Source organism: Ischnura elegans, chromosome 3 (assembly GCF_921293095.1).
Source record: "Ischnura elegans chromosome 3, ioIscEleg1.1, whole genome shotgun sequence".
Classification (NCBI taxonomy): Eukaryota; Metazoa; Arthropoda; class Insecta; order Odonata; family Coenagrionidae; genus Ischnura; species Ischnura elegans.
The window spans coordinates 78552235-78579990 of record NC_060248.1 but is presented as its reverse complement, the minus strand read 5'-3'; the positions used below and the strand labels follow the sequence as shown (position 1 = coordinate 78579990).

Here is a 27756-nt window from a genome sequence, read left to right as displayed (position 1 = left end):
ATTATTCGTCCTAGCAAAATAGAATGAAAATAAAACAATTTTTTGACGTCTAAGCAGGAAGACTTGGATGGGCATGTAATTCAAAGGAAATGAAACAACAAACGCTCGCATGGCGCACTCAGAATCCGATATAGGACCGCCACCATTTTCCCTATCCTGTCTGTCTCCGTACACAAGGTGAGCAAAACACCTGAGCACAACAAAGCTTTTTATTTTTGCGAGCAAAAAAAAACAAGGGATGTTCGATTTTAATTCACCCCTATTCCTCACCTTGAGGTCTCTGCACCATTATTTCCCCAAACAGCATCTTCCGCTCGTCTCCATTGTTTTCCCTCTAGTCCCCAACAACCATTGTTCCGCGCACGACACCTTCACCTGCGGATTCGACCAATACACTTCCCGCTGCCTCGCGCATACACCTTGCATGCAACCTTTCGCCAACGCTCTTTCATAAATACCTTCCGCCACTCCCAGGATAGAGAAACTCCGTGCCTACAGAGTATTTCCATTCCTACATATACATGTATCCCAGGACGAATCTACATTGATGGCACCATGGGTAGACTTAGACTATAAGCGCCCGATTAGTATTCGTATCATAAGAGTTTTCGACAAGAGAAAGGAGTCCCGAGCCACTCTAAGCGTTCGTGGCGCCAAGGCAAACTCCCTGCTAGCTCGCCTCTAGAGATAATTTTGAACGAAAAGTGCTCGATTTAGGAGAAAATGAACAACGTAGTATGCAATTTAAGCGCTGTCAGTAGCGTTGGTTAGTTCTTCTACAGCGAGTCTTTCTCTCTCTGAATAATCTTGAGCGGTTCGAACAAGACTCTCCTGTATTGGCCAAGTGGTAATTCAACACTAATTGTAACTCCATGATTTTTAAGCGCGTTCCAATGCTCCAGACAAAAGATTTTATGATCATATATTTTCCCACAAATTCGAAAATTCATAAGACTTTCAGCAATGCGACATTAGCGAAGACCTCTCTCATCATGTCCTCAGATACTGATGAAATTCTTGGTCAGAATATGAGTACTCACTTCCAGAATGTCGTGCGAATGTGTCGGGAGAATTACATTCTGCATCCTGGTGACTAGTTACTCTATGCCAAACACCCTATAGGTGGCTCGCATGTATTATTATGAAGATATGGTTATGTAGAACTCAGGGAGTTTATGCATGGAGGCCAGCGCAGCGGCAGGGAGATTTCAGCACGTGAAATTTGACACACTTCCCGATAACAAGCAAGAAAACTCTCAGGGTTGAGTATGGAAAAAATTAGATTTTAAAGGAAAAACCCGATCTACCACCTTACACCAGGTGACGGTGCATACGAGAGAAAACTTCAGACTCGTAGTACAAAAGCTGGTGAGATAATACGGCCGGAATAAACTTCCTCGCGTCTTTTGTCCCGCAAATTTTTAAAAGGACACCACCATACTGATTTCGGCATTTAAATGAAGAGGGGCCTTGGAAATAAGGAATGGAAAGGACGGAGAATCCGATACCACCCCCAAAAAGCCTTGAAGCAGCTTCACCAGCGCACGCGGACAATCGTCATTGAGCGTCCCGTGTGCAGAACGAATGGAAGTGGGCTTTAAATTCCGAAAATGGGAGTTCCGAAGAAGTGCTCTTTATGCTCCGTGAGGCGTCAGCTCCGGAGACGTTTCCTCAAACCCTGACTGCCTGCAGCCTCCCTCTTCTGTTGCGCAACCTGTCCCTCATACCAGCCCACCTCCGAGAACCCCAGGTCATTACATGTGCTGGAGCTCCGCCAGCGCACCTTGCCCTCGCTGCCCCCCGACACCTGTCCCTACTCCTTCCGCCTTGTTGCCGGGAGAGTCGGCGCATGACAACAGCACGTAGGTACATTCATGCATTGGGCCGAGCAGCAGCACTCATTCAGAATAAGTCGAACCTTCCCTTACTCTTGTTTAAAAGAGTTTTTCGCCATTTTACGGCATCGTACATCTAATTTAAGTAGGTATACCGGGGCTAGCCACGGTGATATTTATACGGAGTCACCTGCCCTAGCTAAAGCACTCGCCAGGAAAATCAGGGGATCCCAGTTCGAATTCCAGTGAAGGGTATCGATATTTTTCTCTGTGGAATTTCCGCACAATCCCACATCTACACACTATCCAGATGCCGCTTCAATCAGGTTAAGGCGGCAGGTGCTAGGACTCATTAAAGAGAATACAAGAAATAGGTACGTGTTGTGAGAGGTGTGAGTTGTGACCGCTTCAGTTCGAATTAGCTTTTGTTGTATTCCTTCATTGCTCGAAGGAAAAGCGGATTCCCACTCCCATCCGTTCAATACAATGACTCTCACAACTATTCGTATCTGTCGCAAATAAAAATATTGAGTACTTCGAAATTGATGATCTTGTCCAATGTCTGAACCAATCTGAGCTCGGCACATATCCCACGAGTGTCTCGCGGCTTCCAATCTAATTCAGGTATAAGCTGTGAAACACTGATCACTCGTAGTAGGTTTTTTGTACGAATCGCCCCCCTTTCCCTAGCATTCATTTATTTCAAGAAACAAAGAATTTTTAGCATTTTCAATATTTGGAGGAAGTAGCTTTACTGCCATGTAGGGCGGGGATGGGAAGATAGGGCAGAGAGAAACTTTCACACAATATGTAATGAAAAAAATGTATGAAATTTATACGCAGTGTTACATATAAAGTAAACATTTTGTATCCGTAACTATGAAAGTTGTATATTAACCATTAATTTTGAGTGAATCTCCATATATTTCGGGAAAATATCTTAGAATAAATCTTGCGTTATTTTTATATATTTTTTATATTGTTTGCTCGGCATAAAATAAGCACAATATCGGCATAATTTACCAATAGAACTTAAACTATACTCAGGAAAATTAAACACATGAAATCAAAGAAGACATTAATAAAAGAAACTACCTTCCGAAATTCGATCACATTACTTCCACTTTCCTACTAAATTTGTGCGCTAAACGCAACATCACACAATTAAGGTAATTTCACGTACAACAATTATTCCTAGGGAGAAAAATTATCTGACTTGACCAGAACCGACGTTTTTTCCTCAAAATAATTTTCGCACTTGAGTGAGCATTTTATTCAGCAGACGTCCAAAGAAGAACTGCAAACTGTGGAAGATGTGGTGGCTCTATTATTCAAAAGTATTTAAAGACTCTTTCTGCCTAATGACCGTTAGGAAGTCATTAAACTCGGCATTCCATCCACATTGGCATTAAATTGAATTCACATTGGAAGCATTCCAATGGCGATGCCGTAAGTTATGGATGAATAAAAAAAGAGTAAACTTCTCCAGATGAGGCTTTTATGACTTTAGCGGGATTGCTTTCTGAAAACAGCAGAGGGAGATAGTTGCTACAACCCTGAACCACACTAAAACTCAAAATATCTTAGAATCACTGATAAATATAAAACATATGAAATCAATTAGTTTATTTCGCATTAAAACCGTTTCATACTCACAGAGTTAAATTTCACGCCACAGAGATTACAAAACTCTGATTTTTATAATTAGCAACTAACCGACGACTGATACTAGTTGAAATTACAAACTACGCTCACCTCTGAGTTGGTTTCATTTTTTACATCCCAATATGTTATTGAGATCACAAACAGGGACCTGGGAACAAAAGAATGTCACAATTTTGACGAATTACTCATTCACAAACTCATAGACGCATATGAATGCAGGAAAATAATTCAAACGTATAATTCGGCTGAAAGTAATTAAGCATGCGATATAACTGCACTCGATAGTGAGCACAGTGTGGATAGTGTCGAAAAACTAATGAATTCCCTAAGACGAGCAGCCTCAAAAAGACTACCAAGATTGCACATGAGAGGACTTCCTTAAAGTCATAGTACTCGTTAGGAGTTATAATCAACTATCACATTTGATACGGAGTTTCATCCTGCCAAGGAATTTTTAATAAGTATCTCCATATTTCCCTCGATTTCACTACAATATAACAAGCGCTTGATTGCAGACACATTTTCTGAGGGGGCAGGGAATAAGATCGCGAAAAAAAACTGGTTATGACATTTATGACATTGTGTATGATATTTTATTTTTCCTACACTTCGAGCAAAATCAAAATCCAGGAAATCCGAAAATTTTCAAAATAAAAACAAAAGAGCTCCAATATTCTACAATCTGTAACGGTATACCTATAAATCGCCCGAAATTAAGAAGAAAGAGTTGGAGAAGAGAGTCTTCTCATCCAAAACTATTAGTATCTTTGTAGCTGAAATTCACCTGTCTTTCCTCAAGTCTCTTCCCCAGTGGAAAAAAAACTTTTTCTTTTTTTATTTCGCCACGATTTAAACCGCAAATTAAGGCGAAGAGGTACGTGAGGTGCACTAAGAGCCGGAGAAAGAAGGAACCGAACGAGGTGGAGAGAGAAGAAGGGGGAATTGGAAGCAAAACGAGAGGAAGATGAAGAGTGAGAGATAAGGGAGAGAGGGAAAAGAGGAAAATGGACGACTCGAGTTAAAGGAGTAGCCGAGGAGGAACCCTTGACCAAAAGTAAAAAATAAAAATAAAAGATGCATAAATAAACGTTCCCTTCGCCACAAACAAGAAGAAGAGGAGAAGGAGGAGAGAAAATAAAAGAAACTTAAAAACGAAGTGCCTCGTGCTCTCGAAGTCAGGCCTTCTCGCGAAAAAGAGAGGGGGTATATATATATATATATATATATATATGTAGAGAGAAAGAGAGAGAGGACCAGTTGTGCAAAAGAGGGTGGTTTTTCGCAGGAGTCGAGGAGAGTAACGGGGTGGTTTGAGTATAAAGGGAAGTCGTGAGCATTGATGTTCCTTTTGAGGGGAAAGCTGTGAGATGAGATGGAGAGTTTGTACGAGAGGGGAGTCAAGAAGGAGAGACCGAGTGGTGTGAACGAGACGTAGCGGGGAGTGAAGAAGGGAGGAAACAGAGCCGAGGCTGCGAGTTTTTGGGAAGAAGTGGGCGGGTCTCGGGGAAAAGGAAGGAGCACCATGGAGAGACACTCACTCTCTCTGAGGAGTTCACGGCAGAAGAGAGAGAAAGAACTCTGAGGAAGGAAAAATGCTCGAAAGACGGTCATCTTTTTCCCTCTTTCCAAGTTCCGCTTCCCCCCCCCCCCCCCCCACTTCTCACCTTCCCGTTTCCTTTTACGGGCAATTTAAAATAATAACAATGAAAAAAATAATATCCTTCATTTCCTTTGCTGTGAGCGCAAGGGAGGATTAACGGATGTAGCAAGAGTGAGACCGTCCGCAGAGGTGGCTTCAATTATTTTTCTTATTTAAACGTTTGGCTCTCTCCCTCTCTCGGATGTGTATTTCCTCAAGTGGATATCCCTTCACGCCTCCACAGTCGCGTTCATTGATTGCCGATCTTTTTTTTTCTCAATACTGCTGCCAAGTTTCACGTGCCTAAAAATAAAAACGTCGTATAATTTTCCTACTTTTCTCGATTTTAGCCCAATTGTATTTCCCGGAGCTAAAGGATTCCCTGAAACGACGCGTTTGAAGCAAACCTTAACCCGGCACATAAATTTATGACGTCACTTGCTTCTCATCTCTTCCTCGGTCTCGCGTGGTTCATTGCCGTTTACTATCTGTTAGACGATTCCTTCCCAAAATGAGAGGTTCTCCCTTAGCGAGTAAATCAACCACAACTGTAATGATTTCATCATAATATTTGGATGAGGAATGTAGGTTAGTAGGAGATAAGGGGAGGTAAACGCAACAAACGTGAGTAAACATGGATGTTATAAATCATGCATGAATCATTAACTCGCTAACTTTACTAACTAGTATTTTTTCTAGCATGGTAGCATGTTCGTGTCCTTTTCACTTTCCTATTTTATGTTCTGATAGCACGTCGTTGTTCTTAGTGCTTGACCTGTGCCCACCGAACGAGCGTGTTTCCGATCAAGGCAACGATGAGTGTTGCATGCAAAGTGCGGAATCAACCAGTGCCCTTGCGTGTCCTGCACTGTACCTCGTAGATGCATATATAGGGTAACAAGAAAATAAAGTTGAATCGTTTATCACAGCAATGCAATAACCAACAATTTGTAAATTTTAGGGTAATCAAGAATAATTTTACTTACTCCTGCAATTTAGGGGTTTCTGAAATGAACGAAGAATTTGATGCTCAGTCTAGAATAGTTTTTAGAATAGTCGCAGTTGCGCAGTTTTTGCACCAAACGAAGTACTTAAAAATTTTGATTCAAAATATACCAAAAAGGCAAAATCGAAAAAAAAACGTAGGTTGTGGGGTTTCTGTTGTAAACGATTTATAGGTACGGAAGCGTGGCGACCGCGGTGGGGTCAAAGGGTAAGAAAGGCAATGGAACGGAGCCAAAATGAGAGTTCGAGGGACCGATGAGGGAGAAATACTTTTCTGGGATACTCCGAGATTTACGATCCAATTAGGTGTTTGCTCCCTTGCGGGGTGGATCTGAGAATAAAAGTGAAACGATGGAATCCACTTTACGTCCTCGCCTCTGACCTACGCCGTACATCTCATCCCAACCCTGCTATGGACGGGAGAACATTTTGGAATCGCGGAGTTTTAAGTCCCTCCGTGGAGAATTCCACACCTCCAGGGACATGGCCTAGGGTCCGCTGAATATTACTCTTGATTTATCTCCGATTAAATATATCCTGGGAGACCTTATACGGGTCAGGATGAAGTACGTAAGCCTACCATAAATTAAAATCTCAGTACCGACTTGCATTTGATAGTGCTTGAAAATAATTTAAATGGTGTCGATATTCACTTATTTCAACTATTCTCGACGGTTTTAATCCGAGGAAGCATAAATACATTAATTATTCATATAAATAAATTATTTAATGACTCACTGCATTTGAGAGGACTTCCTCTTTTTACCCAAAAAGTAGAATGTTTGAGCACATTATTTTTGGTGTTTTTTTATCAAAGCTAGGATGAATGCTGCACTGATGCATGCCTGGTATGGAATCACCCCATGCCACACGCCCTAGTGGTGGCTCGCACGTTTAATCGTAGATGCAGATGAAACAAACCGCGAAGCTCTAGAATATCATCCTTTGGGCCGAGCTGAGTGACTTCAAAAATAAGGAAACTAATAGCCTCACCAGTACTTCAGATTACACTCAAATAGATAAAAACCACGCCCACACAAAAGACGCCACGGAGGGAATGGAAAGTTTTGTTATCTTGCAGAGATCAGGACAGTTTTCCCTGACAATCGACTGAGTGCACGTAGAATGAAAGGTGACATAAATCCCAGCGACTGCTCGGCTCGATTAGAATCAGATTTGGGTGTACGGGGATAAAATGAAGTCTTCCACGTAGGTTGGACCATTGGGGGAAAAATCGAAATTCCGTTTGCCTCGATCACTCTAGCGTAATTACATCTGCGGAGCTGGAATCTAGGGCGACGACACTCTACCTCAGTGGGAGGCAAACATCATAATTCACTTTTCAGTGCTTTTCAGATAACTGGAAATCAATTGTGGAATCTCTCTACAAACAAAAACGTCCAAATAATGAATTTCCACGAGAAAATATGGCATTTCTTTTGAGGAGAGAAGGTTTTTATAATATTTTAACAAACGCTATGTATACATGTATGCATCTGACTTAGCTTAGCTAACTTAGCTTATGATGTATGCATCTGACTTAGCTTTCTGAGCACCTTTAGCCAACATTTGAGACTAAAGCTGAGAGAAAATTAACTTTTTAGGGGAAGGTATTGGAGCAAATGAACCTCTGAATCAATTATTTTTTCTGAAAATTTAAACGTGACAGTTTTTGTTAGGAGTATTAACATGGAACCTATTAGGCAGAATTGATTGAGAAGCGTAGGCACTACTAATGGGCCTCAATAAATGTGCCACATGTCATTTCTTAAGCTGGTCTTCCCTTTAATACAATTTTAGCAATCTTATGAGCTCGTGGCCCTCACGACGTGCGGGTCATGAAGTGCGGCACGGGGAACTTCAAACGTGAGCCGAACGCTCCCGCGAGAGTCGTTCACGTCCTGATTAACCAGCTTCTCTTGCGCCGATGTCAAAATGATTCACATGCAACAAATAGTGGAAAAAATACCAGCGTTCAAGCAAAGCACTAAAGATATTTAACGAAAAAGCTTCCTTCATCTTATTGAAGGACCGAGGAGGTCCCAATTCAACATTTACTCTTCGAAACTCGTGAATAAAATGAATGGCGCTCTGAATAATAGAAAATCTTTATACATTAGCGTTGTCGGAAGGTATTACCTGCTGTAACCAACATTTTCGCAACAAATTCCGTAAAGACTGCTATTGCGGATTGACGTGGTGGAAGGGCGTAGTGAATACGCATTCGGCATCCCTACACCACTGAGGGAAAAAAATTACCCGTCCATTAATCATTCAACTCCATCACCAACATGTCAAGGCATCGGCCGACTCTATGACAAATTACGCGAGACGCTGATCATTAAGACCTCGCTATAAATCCATCTTGTCATCCTAATTCCAGGAAAGGCGGAGCCAGCTTCCCCTATGCGCACTTTTCCTAACGACCCTCACATTTTCATATTGACTGCAGAGAAAATAATTAATATTAGGACTAATCGATCCTAAATCCTCGAGAACTATCATAGCTATCAATTTTTAGTGCATACTACATTTCTAGCAAGTTACGAAGAATAAAACTTGCACTCCGATCAGGATGAGTTTATTGGACACGTGGCAAGTGATGATTAAAAGCTAGGCTACACTATGTGTAAGTAATAAGAGATGATGGGTACTATTTGTGATCAAAATCTATTAACGCACCTATACCTTTTCCTAAGTTTCCAGTTTTCCATTTTAATAAAGAATATGGAGGCATATTTGCGTAAAATTAGGATCAGAGGATTCTGTGGGGGTACTAGGTCACTCGGGTGAGTGCGGCTTGTACAGCATACCTACACCTAACAATATGAGTCAGCGTAACGGCTTAACATGATAAAACATTTCTTTTTTATACCTTATTGGTTAACCTAACGAGGTGAATAGAAGAATAAAAGAGGCAATTTTTGTATTTGTAAAATGTTGACTACTTGAAAGCGTTGTCTAGATAGTGGGTCATTAGATTTTATTTACAAGTTATTATTGATTTGTTTTTCACAACTTTTTCTTAATTGGTGCTTGGTAGGAATGTCAAAAATGTCATAGCATGTTCGATATGTGCGACTGCATCCGTTTAAGGGTTAAATTGAGGCTGTAAATTGAAACTTAAACCATAGTTAAGCAAATTATGCGTAATTAGTACGTAGCATTATAAAATTACACTCTACGGCTATTGGAGCATTCTCACATTCTATTCCGTATTCAAGGCCGAAGAGCTCATACCCATGTTACAGCTACGGAACTGAATCTGAATTACATGGAAACGATGACCTTGAAGCATAGGACAAGTTCACCAAAACTGATGACATTTTTAAACAGGTATGTTCAGGACGTTACAGAATAAGATCAAATATTGATATATGATAAAGAAATCAGATTTAGCAGTTTTAATGACTACGAACTGAAAAAATATCCAACTTTGACTAAATCTCTCACAACTCTTTCAGTCAATTAAAAATATAAATTAGCCTCGAAATCCCACAAAATTTATTTACCTGAGCAAAACGGAAAGAAATTTACAATAACACCTCACTTTTACACCTCACAATCAAGGATAAATATTTTCAGATGCATCATATTTAGACAAATGACAAAAGTTTCACCATTTCTTCCCCAAATATTTATATTGGAATATTTATTCCTCATATTAGAAGTAACTATAAAATTTAGATATTCATTGCGGATGTACAAGAAGCGGCTCAGTATATAAAACGAAACCTCCAATGTAAATTTTATAAGAATACCGATAATGTTTTAGGCTACTAATAATTTGAATAATTAAAGGCGCATTGGAACGCAAAGAATCTAGAAAAATATGCACATACCAATATTTTAAAAAAATTCCAGTAAAAAAGGGATATCAACAAAAAATGACATTTTTCGACGAAATATTTCTTCGAATTTTAAAGAATATTCACGCTGGGATAGGAGATGAGCTACAAGAAATCCATTATGACGCCAGGGAGGAGGCAGGTGGAGAAAAAGCATTCCCTATTTGCCCACCCCTCTTTTCTGCAATGCATTCCCCGACGGCGCGAGGTTGAAGGGAAACACTCATTATTCAACATCCCTATTCCCCCCTGTTAAACAGGAATATTATGCATACCTAGAAGAAAATGAGAGAACAATAGCGAGAGGGGAGACATCAAAGCGAAAGTACCGCCGACCACCAAGGATTTGAACTCCCCAGAGAACAAAAAAATATGAGAAATTGCAAAAAAAATTCTCCCTCGCGGTACCATTTGACCCTCTCACGGAAGAGCCGGCGTTCGCCTTCAGAGGAATTTTCTTTTATGTTAAAAAAAATAAGAAAAAAGATGGAAGGAGGAAGACTAAGTGTGTGAGTGGAGCAAGAATTCGTACTTTTTTGTAAATAAGGCTATTCCTTCCTGTTTTTTTATTTCAAGAATAAAGGGAAGCGATTAAGAACGCCAATTTTTTTGCGAGAGAATATTTTCATATATATAATTTCGTTAATTCTTTCTTCATTCCCTCCACGCATCTCAGCCCATTGTCTCCATTGCTAACCATAGAAACGCTTCATGAGACCTTTTGTCGAGCCGTCTCTTCCCACCCTTCATGTCATTACTAAGAGAGTCACCCTATCCCTCTTTCATTCTTCTACTATTTTCTTCGTCCTTATTTTTTCTCTTACACGGCGTCCGTCATGGCTTGACTTCTGGTTAACATGCAATATCAGGCCGCAATGAAGTCGTTAACTCTGACCCATAACGCGTTATGTAAGAATAAAACTGTAAGTGGAAATTTTGCAATGTCTCATTTTAATAACATTACGAACTTCCACCACATCGTGCCTAACATCATACAAGATATTAATAATAATAATCTGACCCATAAACTCTCTCTTAGGCTTCTCACTAGGTATCAATTAAACACATTAAATGAATAAAATAAATTTTGCTTGGTCATGACTTTTAATAATTTGATTAGTATTACTAACTATCAGCACAGGTAAGTTGGACGAGAAAATTTGGACAAAACTGCAATTTACGCAACGCATTGGTAGTATGCAATACCTCTCACGCGATGCTGTTATTATCGGGCATCCCCTTCGAAAATTTAGAACGAATGAGTTCCCTACATACCGTACACTGAGTGGGCGACATAGAAAACAGTCGGAGAGTCACCATAATAATATGCCTTTTTTCTATTTTCACAAGAATTACGGGAGTAGGGTGCTCATATTCCGCCAATGTCTCGGTAAAGACAAAAGCCCCTACGTCTTCAACCGGCATCTCGCGCAGTAACCGAGAAAAATATACTTATTCTAAATTCTGCATTTTATTCTCCAAAAAGCAGCATTTTACAACCCAATATAATTTGCATGCCTGTAATTAATGAATACATTCACTAAACTTCAAGTTTTCATGCATAACTACGAAATGCATAATCAGTGGTCCATTGACTTATCCACTTACGAAAAAAGGTGAAAAATTATAGTTCAGCACTAGTTTCAACCGTCCTACTGAGCTATCTACGCTATGGGACCTTTAATTCCCGTCCCAAATCGAGGAGACTGGTTCAATGAGTTATTCATGGATTTATCCTTCGTGGGTTATTTGTGCATTTACATTGACATTAAAGTCATGATTTGTTGGTAAAAATAAAATGGTTCCATGGTCAGGTCATACCGATTCAAAGTGTTTCTTAAAAAATGGAAGCATTTAATTTTCCAAATTCTATGCATCGAAGTTTTGATTTACGAAATAGAAGAAAGCCATCCATGGAAGCACAACTAAACCAGAATGAAGCGACCACCGAACTGGTTGAATAAAAGAATGTAGCCAGATGGAGAGGGTAGAAAAATCACTCGGAAATTTCAAGAAATAGGTGTTCTATCCGTACTTTAAGAAAATACAAGCGGAAAAGAAAAAATCAATTCCACTAATCCTGCATTTGGACCATATTTCTCAATGACAGCGGAGCAGAACGTAGGCTTTAGCAAAGAAGTCATGGGTGAAATCATTTGAAATGTGGTGCCCTAAAAGAATGACGAAGAAATAAAATGGGTCCACTAAGTCATCAATGAGAAAGTCATCGACAGAGGGTAAAAATAATAAGCCTCTCGAATACTCTAAGAGGATGGCATGACAACTTAATCGGCCACATTACGAGAAAAGGTGGCTTGATGAAGACAATCGTAAATTTGAAATATAAGTGTGTAAATTGTAAATGTAAGTAATATGCCATCTTCTACTAATATAAAATTATGGTAACAAAAACGGACAATTTCCACTGAGATGCTTAATTCCTAATAATTGTACTTGAAAATAGTAATATATTTTCATTTATTTCAATAAAATAAAAATAAAGTTTTTGAAAATCAAATTAAGCTTTTTATTATTATTATTTCTCTTTCGTGCTCGAGCTCTTAAAGTTTCATCGAAAACGTCCGGAACATCCCTTCCACCCCGCAACAGCGGACGGCCGCACAGAGAGAGAGTGCGTTGACTGCAACCCTACCCTTCTCAAATCAGGGAATGTCCGATTTCTCCCCACCACTGACGTCCTCGGTTGGCCGCTGGACTCCTTAAAACCAATGCCCGGGCGAGCCATTACACTCACACTATGGTCACCCTCCGTTTGCCACCTCCAGAGCCACCCCTCCTCCCTGTCCGCTCAAAACGACTCCTTAACCTCCCGCGACCTCTCTCTCACTCATTTTTAAAGGGAACATCCATACCCCTGCCATGAACACATCCCTGCTCACTTGCGTGGTTTCCGTGGGAAGGGGAGAACTAACTTTTCATCCTCGGTCATGACTCCCTTCGATCTCGGCATCTCCCTTTCTCGCCTCGACACGCAGTGCGGTTGCTCCGTAGTGGACGATATATATACTCGAGGGTTTGACTCGGCCATTCGAAGAAAAATTCCTAAGTAAAGCATGTTATGCATGAATAAATTAGAGATAACTTCTATTTCTACCGCTCCCAGTCCAAAATTAGTACCATAAATTGGGTTTCTTTTGCCTTTAGGTTTCTTTTTCCTTTCTTCTGGGTCGTGCCTGAGGTCCTTCTTCGGCCAAAACTGCGAAAAAGTACAACGCACTCTGGTTACCTTAAGGAAACAGGTTTTTCAGCTGATTCCATCAGCAAAAAAACTTTTTAAATAGTTAAAAACTATTCAGACACTGTACCAAAGACAGCCCATATATGTTATAATTTCATAATGGCCTGAAAAAGTAAAATAAAAAATATGCAAAGAATCTTAACAGAAAATATCAGGGATTCATGCGGAAATACCTGTTACGCAATCCGTTTTTCTCCTTCACTTCCGCTCAAATTGTAAGTACATTATTATCAATTACGATTATCGTGTGGGTCATGAATACCAGAGAATTCAAACAACTTTGGAAACTTAAGCGGAAAAATATCCATAGAACCTTCAGAGAGTTATAAATAACACGAACTCATGGTATAATAGAAATAATATGAGGGTTTAATTCACGACTCCTTTATTACAGTCCCATTTTCATCTTCCACGACAGTTTTCATCAAATTTAGTTGGAAAGAGTGGAAGATAAACATCCCCTCCAACCACTATTCTGACCTCGTTCTCCCTTTATACAAGTAATCATCTGCCTCGCAATGAAACAACCGCACGTGCTCAACGTTTTACTATCCTTCCGTTCAAACAATGACTGTACCCACGACGAGTCAGACGCGTCGCGACGTCTGGCATACATCTCACTCCACACGGCTGGGCGCCTCTCCACAGGTGTTTCATTTCTCGAGTGACGCGAGAAGTCATCCAATCGACCGATAAAAATGCTTACTCCGATAAGCCAAAGTTATTACGAGGGACTTTGTCGAGGGTTGCCGTTAATATTATCAGCAGGGGGACAACGCTTTACTTCAATATGAATTTGAGGAAAAGAGAGATGCATCGTTTCCATGACTCATGGAAGGAAAAGCGTATGGCATGGGATTCTGCGAGGCCACGATACTTTTTAATGATCAGCTTTACCATTCTCTTTTGATCCTTAATGTGAACTGGTTCGAAAGCATTTTGTGGAATTAATTACGAAAAATTCTTACTTCTTCAAGCCAAATAGTTTCGTTCTATTCGTTTCAATAACACTTTCCATAACGACGCGCTTTACCGCTACGGTTAAATATAGTAATGAGAGGATGCTACAAATCCAGCTGATGCAGAATTAAAGTAAATATAATGTTTTTCAGAAACTAGAGATGCATTTTATGTGTTAAAAACATATCCTTTGAAGTATAGAGTGCATGTTTTATTATCCTACATTAAAGAATAATAAATAGTTAAGTTCAAACTAAATTTTCTGTAATAGTAAGAATTAATTATAAAGTAATTTATATTAATATATAAATAATTAAAATTATAAATAGATAAAGTAATTTATAAATAATGATATTTCATAACTTCTTCGTGTGTTTACTTGAAGTAAAAAATTATGACACCTTAGTTTTTTCCAAAAAACAATTAATAAGCAAATTACATTTTTATTTAAGCCGTAAGAATATTAAATGTACAAACTATTGTATTCAGCACTCTACATATTAAATCCAAAATCAAAAATAATTAAACCGGGAACAAAGGCATCTGTCGTACGTAGTTACCGCTAATCATTTTTCTCATAAACTCTTTCCTCAAGTAAGGTATTCTGAATAGTGATGGAAATATGTCGGTCGAAATCGATTATTCGTTCAATTGGTTTTTAATTGAAATGACCTCCTTGACTTTTCAACAAAAATCGATATTTGAACCAAAAGATCGAATGATTGAAAAAATCAACGATTATTTGAAAATAAAAGTCTGTACAAAAATATGTTTATTATTCATTTTAAAACGCACAAAATGCACAATTGAGCAGTTGCAAAACAAAAAATTCGAATAAATACTAGAATTATAACTACTAAAAATTTAAGAATGCAAGCAAATTAAAGTTTTGGATTTCCACTTGCAGCCACTCGATTCAATAATATTTTAAAGAAAGATCAACTCATTGAGACTCTTTGTTGATGATCGAGAGCGTGCCTTTCCAATTTTACTGGCCTTAAACGTTTTTCACTCGGGTCGGATGACGTTATCATAGGCCGGCCGGTAGTGATGCTGCTGATATCAAAAGAAGTGGTCAAAGTTGAAAAATCGAGTTTGGATCGAAACTCGAAGATCACGCTCGATCTCGATTTCCTCGTTCTTTCCCATAAAAACTCGATTTGTGATATTAATCGAATCGATTTTTTCATCACTAGTTCCCAGCATAATAATAATAATAATGTCGTATTTATTTCACAAGCAAATTTAGGACTATACAGTCATCTCTTACAATTAACTTGTTTTACAATCACATACATCCATACCCTGGATGGTGGTCAAACCACCCAGGCGGGATTCAAACCCGTGACCTCTAGGTTATTAGTTCTGGGACTTTACCCTGGCAAAGATTCGACGAGGATGGGATTCGAACCCACGCGTGCAGAGTACATTGGATTAGCAGTCCAAGGCCTTTACCACACGGCCACCTCGTCACATATGGTTATTTTCATAACAATTTACTATTAAAATGTGAACAATCGACAACGTGCATTTTCGATGCACAGTGCCACATTTAATTTCAATAAAATAACCCAAAATAATCCTTGAAGCTCCTTTTCAGGTACGAATCCAGAGAAAGGAATTCGAAATCGAGGAACGATGAGGAATAATCGCAATCATTCAGTTGAAAACACATGCTCGCGAGTTGAGACCGAGGGTTCAATTCTGTCTTTTCTTAGAGCTTCCCGAAGCAAAGCCGATAACTGGGTCAACAAACTTCCAAGAAAACAATGGCCATGTGTACGTATGTAGTACTTTCCAATGGCAATGCTCGAGCGAAACCCGAGGGCGAAGGAAAAAAAAAGATATCGATTCATAACAATCTTTAAAAAAAAAAAAGTACGTTGGGAGAGGCATAAAAACACGCCTCAAACCACGGACGCGAATATTTCGTTCTCCTCAAAAAGACGATCGATCAAGTGATACGCAATTTTAAAAGTGGAAGGGAAAATTGCGCAACTGGTGTAATCAACCTGCCTGCGGAGGGAGCAGGGACCTCTTTGGAGGGAAAAGAAAAAAATTGTAGTCGACAAAGCACTCGCACAGAGAGAAGAGTGTGGGTTGCGAGCAATGGTTCGCGTGAATACAGAGTGCCGGGATTTCATACAAAACGACGAACTCTAAATTCCCATTATACCTGAATTTATGCGCAAGCTTTTCTTTCGGGTTTTGACACAACTAATTCCGGTCTACGATGACGCGAATTATAGATATTGGCACACAGGATAGTAAATAGAACATGATTTCGTGACTTTTTCCATAATAACTTCCCTCACACTCATTTTTCGGGTGCAATTTTTAAGCGGCCTCCTCAAAAAAAAAAGTGAAAGGGCAAAAGTACTCAATCTGCAAACTTTTCTCACGTGCAGTCTTGAAAATAAAAATATTTTTTGTTAATTGACCTCTAAATTTACTGTAGTTCAGTAATATTTTGCTGTTCATAAATCAAATAAATTTTCATGTCCCCTAATCATTACATGGGCCATAAGGTGATAATTTACCTAATCATTAAGTATTTATTTGTGTATTTTACTCCTCTCCCGGTAAATAGAACACCATAACACCGCAATTCCGGGTTATATAATTCGTCCGAGAATATAGTTCATGGAAGAGAAAGAAGAGCAATAATGGAGGGGATGAAAAGAAAGTGGAATGGGATGCAGGAGGAAAAAATACATTTGAAAATTTCATCTTTTTCACCGTCATCATCAACCTCACCCTATTCTCCGTCTCCCTATCCATCCCGACGAGGAACGACGATGGGAAGAATGATTAAAAAATGAGCATCTACGACCATTATATGAGGCACTCTCTCTTGCCTTGGGTAGTCGCAGGAGAAGTATGAAGTAAGTACACAGATGACGGCAAAGAAGAATGTGTGGTGGTGTTGGCGCGAGACCTTTCGGTTGTGGAGCAGTGCGCGAAGATGACTATCCGGGCCCAAGTCCTGGGCGTACCATTCATGCTCTCGCAATGAACAACCGACCGAGAAGAGGGAGAGAGGGTTGGAGTTCGATTCGGCGAGCGAATGAAGTGGGAGGATGGGAGTAAAGACCCTTCGGTGACGGCAGCCGTGCTCTTCTTCTTCTCCTCCTCGAAGGACGAGAGAAGAAAAAAAAGAAGTACGAAAAGCGAGCTTTGGATTTCGAGCAGGACAGGACACAGATTAAAGGGTTGGGCCGAGGGTTTGAAGGGGGAGGGAAGAGAAAAGAGGGTTTTGAACGGGAAGAAACTAGGCCGGGGCAGTGGCCCTCACGAATGTATTTCTCGACTACGGTTGAAAGGTGGTTCACACGTTCACGTCAACTTTACGATCGGACGCACTAGTTATTTAAAATATAAATCACGATTTTTCTAATAAATAATTTATGTAATAAAATTCCGTTCTAGTAAATAAATTGATAAAATAACTAATACATTTTAAATATTTTTTACGACACGTCAATGCTCCAAGGGTTTAGAGTTTAATGAAGCAGGAACGTGGTAAAAGGAAGTATTAAAATTCATTTACTGTGTAAAATTCAGTCAGCACTCTTAAAAGCTAATCATGTACTTATTCCCTGATAGGCTAGCGAAGTGAAATTGATTATGTGTGACAGGCAATATAGCCTTCATATAGATAGATAGGCAATATAAATACTGTGATAGGCAAAAGAACCTCCTCCGTTGAGGCATCCAAGGCAAAAAAGCATCTACGTCATAATAAAATTATTAGCAGCAACTCACTAAAGTAATTGCATTATAGGAGTAATCTGAACCAGAAAAATGAATTTAAACATCCAGGCAAGAGAGTCCATATTGAGATCTTCTGTAAATACCCAGATTTCTATCGAAAACACAAATACGAATGAGCTTAATAAAAGCCTTTCCGCTCGCTGAATTCCTCACACCAAAAAGCACAAGTCACGAAAAATTTCAAGAGCCACATGTTGAAAAATAAACGCTAATGAACGGAACAGGCGTCATCAACTAGAAAGCGACTAGAAAAGCAGCTGAGATATAACGCAATCATTTCCTATAAAAATTTCAGCCACGCACGACACGAAAAAAAAAAACAGTTTGAACACACTTTGAAGGGATAGTAGTCCTCGCAAAAATGTTTGCTAAGTACACACAGTAAATTTTGTGAATGTATTGAATTCTTTATCAATGAAAGACCTAAGTTAACAGAAGGGTAAACAATTTAAACAGCCTTCATTATTATCCTCCAATTTTTGATACAGCACAGCATTACATCTATCACTATTATTCTAACTCTGCCATCCCTTTTGCGACGTTTTCGTTGCCACTAGCACAGTTTTTTTAACAAATCCATTTTTTCTACTTTTGGCCAAGGAAAAATAAAATATAATTTGAAGGATCAATGCTAGATGTGGTATAAAGTATTTAATAAAATCATTTCATTATATTCTATCGTTACTTATATAAATATGAAATCATAAAATTAATGAGTAAATACGATACCTAGTACTAGTAGAAGGTTAGGAAGTATCATCATAAGTCAACGCGACGGGCGGTAAAGAGCCTAGAAAACAAACACATATCTTCGCATTTCATTGGGGAATACGCGCCATCCACTGGTATATATATGCCCCTGTGTCCTGCAATGAAGTCAAATGCCAAAATCGGTCGCGGGGAGGTGAGAATCTTTCTGCATTCATGGAAACATGTGCTCAATCCTGCTTGTTGCTTGGTCGCCTCCCCGCCCTGCACAGACTTTTAAATCTTCCTGTTTTGGAATAGGTGATTGTTTGTTCTGTTCCTCCCGCGCGATCGTTAACTTTTAATTGAATCGCATCGCGAGGTAATTAGCGATTTGATTGCAAACAAACCGGACCGCGCTAATTACAAAGTCATTCAGATTTCGTTCGATTCTGAAACAAGTTATTTTCATGCGATGAATCACGAATTTGCATCGAGGAGTTATTAATGGTGACAAAATACGTACCTTTCTATCGAGCTTTCTTTGGCAAATAGTTACATACCTACATATATTTGAGACACGGTGAGGAAAACGATTGTTTGCTCGTCCGGCTGAGACCTTAGTAGGCTGGGAAGGGGACAATTATGGTTCGACTTCGCGAAGGTATTTGGTTTGGCTGGTTGGTCGGCGCAGGATGAGAATTGGAAGGGAGCAGGGAAGGATTGAATTATCTATTACGAAACTGCCGACCCTTCGGACAGTACTTCTGCCAAACCAAATTCCTCTCTCAGATATGACCTACGTGTTTGACTGCAGGATTCCCTCGGTCGTTATAAAGCTGGGCATAAATTAATTTTAACGCACTTGAGCCACCCATAGGACTTGCGGCTACATCCCTATGACCCATAAGGTCATTCCATGGCTCCAAAATTTCGACCCCTTAGTTTCCTACTCTTCCTTCATCCTCATATCTCCTTCATCAAACCTCTTCCTCGTCAAAAACATCACATATACGAGGGCCGTTCAATAATTAATGCCTCACATTTCTTTCTCATGACATATTTATTGTTAAGAGTCAGAATTTGGTGACAATATACATCAACATTTCTTGTCCTTGACGCATCATTTCTTTTCACCCGCCCTTATTTTGTCTTTTTTCGTGAGAAATTACTTGTTTAAATCTTAGGCCACCACACCTAAAATTATAGGGGTTAATAGGAGAGATTGTTGCTAACATTTTCTAGTATATAAAAATTCAAAATGATTTTAAAAAACTAAGACATTCTTTTATTTGAAATACAGGCCAATGTTGAAAAGGATTTAACGAAAATTTCTTCAAAGATATTATATGATTATATACATTTCAAACAAGTTATGCGTCGCGAAGAAAGACCTTTCGAGGGGTAAAATGCGACCTCTTACGGCTGTTTCACAAAGAAGAGCTTTACGGTTTTTCATTGAAAATTTTGAAATGGCCAGCTGCGTATTGTGAGTTTGATTATTTTTTTGCATACTTATACCGAAATCCTAGGAAGGTAATTCGGTAACCGGTTACTAGTCATGGAGCTTATGTACCTACTCATTTAAAAATCTTATTGAAAATTCATGCCGAGAATCCGACATGGCGACAAAAAAGTAATAGCACACCCAGTGGCTAGCACATAAAATAAATTCCAGAAAGAAAATTTTGGGTAAATCCGTGACTCATGTGTAAAAATTAAAGTATAAAAGTAGAATTAAATTGCCACATTTAGCCGGAGATCATAATATTCTGGATGGTCTGACATTGAATAAAATGGCATTTACATTTTTTATCGGCGTAAATTCCTCAAAACGAATAACAAAATTATACGCCGCAGCCAAGTTGCCTTAATTCTCTATGGTCATACGGTTCACTAGAAATGCACCCGTATACCAACATGCAAGACCATTCTGGGGATTATAATATCGCCCGACACTCCAGTACACGTCCTCCTCTCACGAAATAACTTACCTATTTCCCAGAAACTCTCTCCCATCCCTCTCCGCCACACCCAACCGCCTTCTCGACACCCTTTTAGCAAGGGAAATATAGAGGGGAGAACGTTGAAGAAGCAGGAGCCAACCTAGCAAGCTTAGAGCCCCGACCTAATGCCCTCGAACCAGGAGCACAGGAGTAGGAGGAGGATTTGCGAGCAAATTAAACATTAATTCACCACTCGGCGTATTTCCTCAGCGCCCTGGTCTTATTCCCCTTTCCTCTACCGTGGCGCTTCTGAAGGAGTAGGGGGAGACCCTCCCCACCGCCACTTTTGCGGCTCCAGCTAAGCCCGGGGCCTGCACTCCGCACAAAGTCAAAATGCTGTGAAGTGTGTGTGTGCGTGAGTTCCGGGGAATTGGTTAGTGAGTTTGTGGCGTTGGGGAAGGGGGAGGTGAGGGGATAGGAGTGTGGGGGTCTTGCCCTTGCCCTCTTGCTGTCTCACAGTACTGCGAAACAGGGGAACGGAACGGTCCCTATATCGTCAAGAAATCAAAGAACTATTTCCAAAATTCCTGCGGTTTATCTGGGGCATTGTATACGTTGGAAAACATCATTAAGATTACTTGAAACTAAAAGTTGAAGTAAGAGTCTCAGGCTTAATTTACATGGAAGTCATTGGTATCCATGATTAGAAAACAACTTCCAAAGTTCCAATATTTTTAATATTTCTCATTTAAAGGTTACATTGATGTTGATATTTCAATGATAATAGCTGAATGGGTTGTGATAATTTACTGCGGACGAAATTATGATGACTTTCGTAAAGAAATACCAGGACAGAAGGGCTAAAAGTAGTCTCTCCCACATGAAAATTACTATTTTCACATTAAAGTTACTATCATTGACGCACATATTTTTCATAGATGATGGAAGAGCACCTTAACGATTGGGCTAACAATTATATAAACAATTAAAGGCACATCACGTCTAATTTTCTTACGGCCATCACGTCCTCTATAAATACCGACTAGATGATCCTAAAATGAATTTAATTCAGAGGAAAAAATGTTCAACATGCATTTGATGCGGGCAAATTTCTCTCGGATGTCAACCGGGTCATGTTTACCATTTCTCTCCCCAACGTTTCGACGAGTGACTCGCTCATTGTCTTCAGGAATCCAAAAAATCCAACACATTGGATTGGATTCCTGGATCCCTGAAGGTAATGAAACTCGTCGAAACTTTGGGAGGAGAGATTCACCCGGTGTGAAACCCAAGAAATTTTTACCAATATTATTCGCTGGAAAAGCGTCAGATATTATTTCACACATGTGACGGTTTGAACGACGAGATACCGCCTCAACTGGAGGGAGTCTTAAGGATCGAACCCACGAGTATAACAAACGAGTATCTCCAAAACGGCCTCTAAATGTGTTGTCATCCGACGCGCATATAGATAGGTTTACAAAAGCCGCCACACGCGTTGCTGACGGACAAAGTGATCCGAGTTTCACGGGGAAATAAGGTATAATTAGGGGTGTTAACCGAAATTCATATACATGATGACGCGACATAGCAAATGCATAACTTTTCAATGCCATTTCTCGTAATCAAAAACTTTATACAGCAAAATATTGGGGAAAAAAGTGGATCGCCTTGCAATCATCATTGCACCGCGGACATTTTTTAAATCCGATTAAAATGCGACCGAAGTGGCAACAGAAATCAGCCTTCTATGTGATGGAAATGGGTCTCCTCCATCCTGTCCCCTTTATCGAACTCTTGCCCCCCGTATTCTCATTGGTCTGTGAAACAGGGGAGAGTTTCCTTCTCCGTTAGGCGACCCATAACTGTTTAACTTTCCCCTCGGAGCGTGGGCATTTGTTTAAGTCCCACTCCACCTGGCGATGGAATCAATGTCCACTCGCTCTGGACGAACGAGGATAGAGGGAGCAGCCATCAGTCATGCGTTGCCAATGTTTTCATTCTCTTCGGTCGAGTCGGTATCAACGCCTCGAGGGATCGCGTATCATGTATTCACGTGCCTGAAAGTACTCCTCGGAAAGGGTCCCTTTTGTTTCATTTCCCATAGAATGTTATTCAAAACGAGCAGTTATCTCGATTTATTTGAGAATGGAACGGTATTGCCTATGATTCAAAGCTCAAAATTGTTTAGCTTGGTGTCCCTCCGGTCAGCAGTCGTATTATTTTATCTGGCAGTGTTCTATACACTGTGTAAATTTCGTTTTTGTTGATCTTTCTAAAACCCTACTCGCGACACATGTATTTCCTCATATCGTTCGTATCCTCACTTCCGCGTGCTCCTTCTATCTTATTTTCCATCGCACTGCCACGTACCCATACCATCCTCCAGTGTCGATATCGTAAATCTATTATAAACTGTTCGTACGTCGGAGAAGAAAAATTACTATCTTACATGCGTTGTGAAAGCTTTATAAGCCTTTAAGCGCTCTTTATGCATGTATTTCCTCGCATAAATTTCCAAGTTCGATGCGCCATAAACTTAAGGTGAACGAGTCTTAGAACGAGAATTTAAAGAGAACGGTGAATTAGAATAGGGTAGTTACCTTCATCAAAGAAAACGAAATGCATCGATTGCGATTCGTTACCCACCATTAGTGTATTCATAAAATACAAATTATTTGGTTTTAGAAATCCCAGTTTAGACGAATGGCAATGGTCAATTTAATCCTCATTTGAAAAAGGCCAGATTGGGGCCATTGCGATTCCATTCCACGTGACGTCACAGGGACGTAGTTTCTATACGAGTACATAGGAGTTTTACATTGTCTGAGATTACCAATGTATCCATGAGGCACAGATCTCAGGGAAACATGTCTTAATAATCACCTAATAAAACTGGCTAAGGTCGGAAAGTTTTCTCCGTTTGATATGGTAATAATAACCCTTATTTGAGCCAAGCGCTACCTGCCAGCAGGGTACTCTGCTACCTGCTGGCAGCCTGCGTCGTATCAGCGCTCGAAGCCTCGCCCCTAGGTCACCTCACAGGGCGACAGCTAGAACCAGAAATACGTCACACGGACTTTTCCCAGCATTCCTACTTAGCCGTCGCGTTTTCGCGCGCTTGAAATTTTTCACTTTTCGTTTAATCGCGAAAAATAGATATCGTCATTCGAAAATCTAAGAGCGTGAAATGCTTACTCCAAGAATAATAATCTTTCGATTTAGGCAATAAAAAAGCAATAGGAAACCAACTTATTACTGAGCTAAAACTTTATGAAGAATATCTGCAAGCATTTAATTAAAAAATCAAGGAAATGATGATATTGATTGCGAATTGCAATCGATCCAATAATATTAAATTTCATCAGACAAAGTTATATAGGTGTCCTGCACGTAAAATATGAGTGCGCGTTATACTTGAAATTCTGGAGACGCGCGGATAACAGCCAAAGCTTGACCAGTGCGTTATGCACGAGCGCTTGTCATTCTTGGGAATATACATTGGTAATTTTTTACCGCGACAGTTGGATAAAAATGCCTTCATCGCTAGCGAGATTATAGAGAGAGGTTCTACGAATGATATTCCCTACCGACAGAGTCAGAAGATCAGAGAAGAGATTTCTCGCTCATGAGGAATATACAGTATATATGTATGTGTGCGCTCGTCCGACCATTCGTGCACATATTTCACGACCATGAGTAAGATGGAAGGTCGGTTAATTTGTCTGAACGCTTCATTTTTTTCCGAGCTCTTTGTTCTATTTTCCGGCCCCGCCCCAATCTCATTCGTCACTCACCCCTTTAGTCGACTTTTTCCACCCAGTACTCTCTTACTCAGTCGTATGTGTGTCCTCCACCAATTCAAGTCGCCGCTTAGCGCTCAGTCCACTTCCAGGTACCTACCTACCTCCAATTGTTTGATTTAAATTATCCCAACCAGTGCGCGCGCCGTATTTTGTGGAGAGCAAATTTAGAGCAACTGATACATAGCCCAATACTCTCTGAACACTTTCAGTGCTGTCATCTTTACACTCGCAAAAGATTGCTCGGTTGGTTTTTTAATTATTTGCACGATTAAAAACAAAATTTTATAAAAATTTGAATATGAATGTGTTGAAAATATTTTTTTTATTCTCATTCAAACGTTATTAATTAAAAAGGTTCGCCTATTTCATCATCTCCTCTACACAACTTGCGAATAATATTTTATTTCAATATTATTTGAAAAACCATAATCCTGGTCCATATATCAGGCTGCTTGGGACCATCAGGTTGCATGATTAGAATACATTTTAAAAAGAGTTAGCTATTGAGAGCTAAAAACTTAACGCGGTTTGCCAGTACTGTCCAAAACGTTGGATAAACTTGTTTTTGGCCATGCCTATGCTATTTACAACGTAACAAAAATTTTTAAACGATGGAAGTATTATATTACTTTGGTCATGAGGCCTAAATTTCGACGCAGATAAGCTCATTAACCCGATAGTATGAAGTAGGCAAGATCATAAGGACAGAGCGATAAATACGAATGAAACTAAGAAAATAGGTTTTATGTGATTGAACATAATCCATAATATGTATATTCGATTATTGCGCTTTAAATATTTCACGTAGCATTGTTGATAATTTGGACATTGATGATTTCATAATACTCTATCAACTTAAAGTATTTACCACATAAATCAATGCACTCCCATGTGCAATTTATTTTCTGCGCTAAAAATACGAAAATGTGTTCCTGGGAATTACAAACAACAAGAATCAAGTTTATCTAACACAGCTGGGTACAGACTATATTTAATTTGGCTGGGGTATAAAGGTAGAACGAAAGGGTAATGCAATAGGTAAATAAGAAGCGAAACGTAGGTGAACGCTTTCGCTCCATTGAGAGACTACGCAGGAAAAGGAACATAGATCATTGAAATGGCAAAGTTGATAGAAGTTGGCGTTCTTGAGTTCAGGGGTCAGTCAAATGGTCTAGTAAATCATTCATATGAACGTAATGGTATTTATAATTCAAGACACGAGTTTCCGACGTCCATGCGAGACAAGTTAGGTTGCGGTTGGCTGTCCCTGGTCACAAGAATATACCGCCGTCAAGAGGAGTATTTCGGCATCAAAAATTGAAAAACGTCTCTGATTCAAACTTCTAGACCGAGGGTTAAAGACTAGAATTAAGATGGAGCTCATCCCAAGCTTTCGTCCCCCTCCGGATTAATCCATTAGCGTATTAAGTGAATTCTGAGGACATTTGGGGAAAGGTGAGTGAGTGAGTTCGAGTTTGAGAGACTAATTGTTGGCAGGGACGCCTGAGATTTCAATGGTTCTCCGAGGAGTTAGTGGAGAAAATGGAAGGGACAGATAGATATAAGGAAGAGCAAACAAACCTCGGGGTAATAGATCAACCACGTAGAATACATTACATTTACATCATCCTTTTCGGATAATATTATTGGAGTTAATACATTTACAAGGGGGGCTAGTTTGTCTTTTTACATCTATAGCTGTCTTCTATCCATAGTATAAAGTCATAGCATAAAGTTAATGCCGAAATACTCCACTTGACGGCGTTGTATTCTTGTGACCGCAACCTAACTTGTCTCGCATGGACTTCGGGAACTCGTGTCTTGAATTAAACAAACAAGGAGTCACAAAGGTATCGAAGGATTTTTTTATGAAATAATTTGGAATGGAAAATGAAATTCAAAAAGTAACTCAGTTCAAAGGTTTCATTTCAATTTCAGTACTGAGCAAGTTCCCTAAGTCTCACCCGCCACACCTAGGTGCTAGAATATAGCGTGAGTCAATCTTCCTGCATTATAAACCTATTTAGATTCCTTTCGTATTAGCAGAATGTAGTCTCTTGATAGAAAACAGGAAGTTTGGAGAGAGGAAAACGCTATGGCAATACTCAAATAGAATCCAAAAGGTGATGGTTTAGTACGGTGGATCGAGTATTGACCTAGAGTATTGACCTGGTCGAGGGTTGGAATCTCAGCGGTGGCGGTGATTTCTCAGGATGTCCTATCCCTAATTGAGTTATTTGTATAGGGAAACTCAGGTCCGACCGATGGAACACTAAGCCGTGGGTACCTTCTCGCTTTTCGTTGCGAGAATGCTTCTCCCTCCTTCTCAACCGGGCAAACTTCGTCTTTTGTCTCTTTGTCTTTTTTCTTTGGGTTGCTGATTTACAATTCAACAGTTCGCATTATAATTTTATTACAGGGTATTATTATAGGGTACGTAGAGCAGGCCTAGGCGTTTGTTAACATTTGCCCGTGTCTCAAATGCGAAAAATGTTCAGCTCAGAAAAAGACGATGTAAAATTTTCAAATTTGAGATACAAATATGTTCATGAAACTTCCAAGATGATGGCGTAACTTTTGAAAGAGTTGCTCGTAAACAAAACAATAGCGCGATTGAACGGGAGTTACACGTTTCCAAGAGTAGGCCGACGCCGAGTTTCTCTCTACCCTTTCTTGCCTACCCTTTCCCTAACCCACGCTTCCCGATACATCGCGAATCATCTAATCTGTCGGTAACGTAAAATCTCGAAAGTTGCCTACCACTCGCTGAGTTCGTGCTATCATTGGAGATACTGCTCACTCCTTAATTCGCTCGTTGAGAAGCGAGGAATGGGGGTTCCGCTAAAAAGCGTCCATGATTATTGTGCATTACCAGCAAGTGGTATGACAGACTCTCGGTATGGTAGACTCTCCACGCCCCTTTACGAAAATATGCCAAAAAACGCGATAGTTCTCCAAATATAGCTCAAAATGATAGTAAAGAAAGGTAAAATTAAAATTTCTCAATTTTTCAAATTGTATCAGATAACGAGACACCAAAAATAAATTTGTGAACGAACCCATTTGTAAGGTATTTCTACGTTGGATTGAAAGGGAAAACGTCAGAGCGATGAGAATAATGTATTGAGATGGGTGGAGGGGGTGGAATGGAACAAAGTGACACTGCGCACGGAAGGTAACGTCAATAAATTTTTCAAGCGACGAGGAAACAGCCGGAAGAAAAATAAAAAGGAACTAAATTAATGGCGCTAGCATGAGATCAAACGAAGGGAAGGAAATATCACTAGCAAGATTGCAAGGGTAGTGCAACTGGGGAAGGATTTTCATGGAAT

General features: G+C 39.7%; 1 protein-coding gene and 1 non-coding gene across 2 annotated transcripts in view; both read right to left on the bottom strand.

The window, feature by feature from the left end:
- The window catches only part of LOC124156050 (protein neuralized), a 567572-nt gene that overhangs the window by 480525 nt on the left and 59291 nt on the right, over positions 1 to 27756 (bottom strand). The window lies entirely within an intron of this gene.
- Positions 15602 to 15683, bottom strand: Trnas-gcu. Its single transcript has one exon. It is a non-coding gene; the product is annotated as a tRNA-Ser (tRNA).